The following is a 5,252-nucleotide window of genomic DNA, read 5'->3' as shown; positions in this document are numbered from 1 at the left end:
GGGGGTGGAAGGGTGATACAGGGGGTGGAAGGGGGATACAGGGGGTGGATGGGGGATACAGGGATTGGAAGGGGGATACAGGGGATGGAAGGGGGATACAGGGGGTGGAAGGGGGATACAGGGGGTGGATGGGGGATACAAGGGGGTGGAAGGGGGATAAAGGGGTGGAAGGGGGTGGAAGGGATTGGAAGGGGGATCCAGGGGGTGGAAGGCGGATAAAGGGGTTGAAGGGGGATACAGGGGGGGGAAGGGGGATAAAGGGGTGGAAGGGGGTGAAAGGGATTGGAAGGGGGATACAGGGGTGGAAGGGGGATACAGGGGGTTGATGGGGGATACAAGGGGGTGGAAGGGGGTGGAAGGGGTGGAAGGGGGTGGAAGGGATTGGAAGGGGGATACAGGGGGTGGAAGGGGGATAAAGGGGTGGAAGGGGGTGGAAGGGATTGGAAGGGGGATACAGGGGGTGGAAGGGTGATACAGGGGGTGGAAGGGGGATACAGGGGGTGGATGGGGGATACAGGGATTGGAAGGGGGATACAGGGGGTGGAAGGGGGATACAGGGGGTGGAAGGGGGATACAGGGGGTGGATGGGGGATACAAGGGGGTGGAAGGGGGATAAAGGGGTGGAAGGGGGTGGAAGGGATTGGAAGGGGGATACAGGGGGTGGAAGGGGGATAAAGGGGTTGAAGGGGGATACAGGGGGGGGAAGGGGGATAAAGGGGTGGAAGGGGGTGGAAGGGATTGGAAGGGGGATACAGGGGTGGAAGGGGGATACAGGGGGTGGAAGGGGGATACAGGGGGTTGATGGGGGATACAGGGGGTGGAAGGGGGTGGAAGGGATTGGAAGGGGGATACAAGGGGGTGGAAGGGGGATACAGGGGGTGGAAGGGGGATACAGGGGTGGAAGGGGGATACAGGGGGTGGAAGGGGGATAAAGGGGTGGAAGGGGGTGGAAGGGATTGGAAGGGGGATACAGGGGGTGGAAGGGTGATACAGGGGGTGGAAGGGGGATACAGGGGGTGGATGGGGGATACAGGGATTGGAAGGGGGATACAGGGGGTGGAAGGGGGATACAGGGGGTGGAAGGGGGATACAGGGGGTGGATGGGGGATACAAGGGGGTGGAAGGGGGATAAAGGGGTGGAAGGGGGTGGAAGGGATTGGAAGGGGGATACAGGGGGTGGAAGGGGGATAAAGGGGTTGAAGGGGGATACAGGGGGGGGGAAGGGGGATAAAGGGGTGGAAGGGGGTGGAAGGGATTGGAAGGGGATACAGGGGTGGAAGGGGGATACAGGGGGTGGAAGGGGGATACAGGGGGTTGATGGGGGATACAGGGGGTGGAAGGGGGTGGAAGGGATTGGAAGGGGGATACAAGGGGGTGGAAGGGGGATACAGGGGGTGGAAGGGGGATACAGGGGTGGAAGGGGGATACAGGGGGTGGAAGGGGGATAAAGGGGTGGAAGGGGGATACAGGGGGTGGAAGGGGGATACAAGGGGTGGAAGGGGATATAGGGGGTGGAAGGGGGATACAGGGGGTGGAAGGGGATATAGGGGGTGGAAGGGGGTGGAAGGGGGTGGAAGGGATTGGAAGGGGGATACAGGGGGTGGAAGGGGGATACAGGGGGTGGAAGGGGGATACAGGGGGTGGAAGGGGATATAGGGTGTGGAAGGGGGTGGAAGGGGGTGGAAGGGATTGGAAGGGGGATAAAGGGGTGGAAGGGGGATACAGGGGTGGAAGGGGGATACAGGGGGTGGAAGGGGGATAAAGGGGTGGAAGGGGGTGGAAGGGATTGGAAGGGGGATAAAGGGGTGGAAGGGGGATACAGGGGGTGGAAGGGGGTGGAAGGGGGTGGAAGGGATTGGAAGGGGGATAAAGGGGTGGAAGGGGGATACAGGGGTGGAAGGGGGATACAGGGGGTGGAAGGGGTATACAGGTGTACGCAGGGGTGGAAGGGCTATACAGGGGGTAAAAGGGGGTGGACGGGGGGGGACAGGGGGGTTACAGGAGGACAATGTGGGTGGAAGGGGGTGACTTAGTTAGATGTTAATAGATGTTACTGTATCCCCCTTCCACCCCCTGTATCCCCCTTGTATCCCCCTTCCAACCCCTGTATCCCCCTTGTATCCCCCTTCCACCCCCTGTATCCCCCTTGTATCCCCCTTCCACCCCCTGTATCCCCCTTGTATCCCCCTTCCAACCCCTTGTATCCCCCTTCCAACCCCTGTATCACCCTTGTATCCCCCTTCCAACCCCTGTATCCCCCTTGTATCACCCTTCCAACATCTGTATCCCCCTTGTAACCCCTTTCACCACCTGGATATAGGGGGTGGAAGGGATTAGAAGGGGGATACAAGGGGGATACAGGGGTTGGAAGGGGGATACAGGGGGTGGAAGGGGAATAAAGGGGTGGAAGGGGGATACAGGGGATGGAAGGGGGATACAGGGGGGTAGAAGGGGGATACAGGGGGTGGAAGGGGGATACAAGGGGGTGGAAGGGGGATACAGGGGATGGAAGGGGGATACAAGGGGGTGGAAGGGGGATAAAGGGGTGGAAGGGGGTGGAAGGGATTGGAAGGGGGATACAGGGGGTGGAAGGGGGATTCAGGGGGTGGAAGGGGGATACAGGGGGTGGAAGGGGGATACAAGGGGGTGGAATGGGGATAAAGGGGTGGAAGGGGGTGGAAGGAATTGGAAGGGGGATAAAGGGGTGGAAGGGGGATACAGGGATTGGAAGGGGGATACAGGGGGTGGAAGGGGGATACAGGGGGTGGAAGGGGGATACAAGGGGGTGGAAGGGGAATAAAGGGGTGGAAGGGATTGGAAGGGATTGGAAGGGGGATAAAGGGGTGGAAGGGGGATACAGGGATTGGAAGGGGGATACAGGGGGTGGAAGGGGGATACAGGGGGTGGAAGGGGGATACAAGGGGGTTGATGGGGGATACAAGGGGGTGGAAGGGGGTGGAAGGGATTGGAAGGGGGATACGGGGGTGGAAGGGGGATAAAGGGGTGGAAGGGGGTGGAAGGGATTGGAAGGGGGATACAGGGGTGGAAGGGGGATACAGGGGGTTGATGGGGGATACAAGGGGGTGGAAGGGGGTGGAAGGGGTGGAAGGGGGTGGAAGGGATTGGAAGGGGGATACAGGGGGTGAAAGGGGGATAAAGGGGTGGAAGGGGGTGGAAGGGATTGGAAGGGGGATACAGGGGGTGGAAGGGTGATACAGGGGGTGGAAGGGGGATACAGGGGGTGGATGGGGGATACAGGGATTGGAAGGGGGATACAGGGGGTGGAAGGGGGATACAGGGGGTGGAAGGGGGATACAGGGGGTGGATGGGGGATACAAGGGGGTGGAAGGGGGATAAAGGGGTGGAAGGGGGTGGAAGGGATTGGAAGGGGGATACAGGGGGTGGAAGGGGGATAAAGGGGTTGAAGGGGGATACAGGGGGGGGAAGGGGGATAAAGGGGTGGAAGGGGGTGGAAGGGATTGGAAGGGGGATACAGGGGTGGAAGGGGGATACAGGGGGTGGAAGGGGGATACAGGGGGTTGATGGGGGATACAGGGGGTGGAAGGGGGTGGAAGGGATTGGAAGGGGGATACAAGGGGGTGGAAGGGGGATACAGGGGGTGGAAGGGGGATACAGGGGTGGAAGGGGGATACAGGGGGTGGAAGGGGGATAAAGGGGTGGAAGGGGGTGGAAGGGTGATACAGGGGGTGGAAGGGGGATACAGGGGGTGGATGGGGGATACAGGGATTGGAAGGGGGATACAGGGGGTGGAAGGGGGATACAGGGGGTGGAAGGGGGATACAGGGGGTGGATGGGGGATACAAGGGGGTGGAAGGGGGATAAAGGGGTGGAAGGGGGATACAGGGGGTGGAAGGGGGATAAAGGGGTTGAAGGGGGATACAGGGGGGGGAAGGGGGATAAAGGGGTGGAAGGGGGTGGAAGGGGGATACAGGGGTGGAAGGGGGATACAGGGGGTGGAAGGGGGATACAGGGGGTTGATGGGGGATACAGGGGGTGGAAGGGGGTGGAAGGGATTGGAAGGGGGATACAAGGGGGTGGAAGGGGGATACAGGGGTGGAAGGGGGATACAGGGGGTGGAAGGGGGATAAAGGGGTGGAAGGGGGATACAGGGGGTGGAAGGGGGATACAAGGGGTGGAAGGGGATATAGGGGGTGGAAGGGGGATACAGGGGGTGGAAGGGGATATAGGGGGTGGAAGGGGGTGGAAGGGGGTGGAAGGGATTGGAAGGGGGATACAGGGGGTGGAAGGGGGATACAGGGGGTGGAAGGGGGATACAGGGGGTGGAAGGGGATATAGGGTGTGGAAGGGGGTGGAAGGGGGTGGAAGGGATTGGAAGGGGGATAAAGGGGTGGAAGGGGGATACCCATGAGTCTCCCGGTCGCGGCCGGCTGCGACAGAGCCTGGATTCGAACCAGGATCTCTAGTGGCACAGTTAGCACTGCAAAGCAGTGCCTTAGACCACTGCGCCACTCAGGAGCTATGACTGTAAGTCGCTGTGGATAAAAGCGTCTGCTAAATGGGATATTATATATTATTGTATAATTTCATTCATAATATATAAGACTAACTTGATGAATATTAACATTGTCTTGTCATGTCTCTTTCTAACTGCTTGAGGACAACAGAATGGGATGAATCTTCAGAGTGGAAGGTGAAATATATTGGATGTTACATAGTTGTTATAATTATAATAACATCTAAATAAGTCACCAACTTTATAATAACATCTAAATAAGTCACCAGCTTTATAATAACATCTAAATAAGTCACCAGCTTTATAATAACATCTAAATAAGTCACCAGCTTTATAATAACATCTAAATAAGTCACCAACTTTATAATAACATCTAACTAAGTCACCAGCTTTATAATAACATCTAAATAAGTCACCAGCTTTATAATAACATCTAAATAAGTCACCAGCTTTATAATAACATCTAAATAAGTCACCAACTTTATAATAACATCTAACTAAGTCACCAGCTTTATAATAACATCTAAATAAGTCACCAACTTTATAATAGCATCTAAATAAGTCACCAGCTTTATAATAACATCTAAATAAGTCACCAACTTCATAATAACATCTAAATAAGTCACCACTTTGTCTTTCTGTCCCAAACTCATTCAGACGAGACTGATCTCTCAATGCTCTGATTCTAATCTCTCCTTTCTGTATGAAAATCTCATTTGGATGTGGATTGCTTTCCCTGATTCCCTTCCGTGCAAAC

This window comes from Coregonus lavaretus, assembly GCF_964263955.1.
Source record: "Coregonus lavaretus genome assembly, contig: HAP1_SCAFFOLD_244, whole genome shotgun sequence".
Taxonomy (NCBI): domain Eukaryota; kingdom Metazoa; phylum Chordata; class Actinopteri; order Salmoniformes; family Salmonidae; genus Coregonus; species Coregonus lavaretus.
This window is presented reverse-complemented; position numbering follows the sequence as displayed.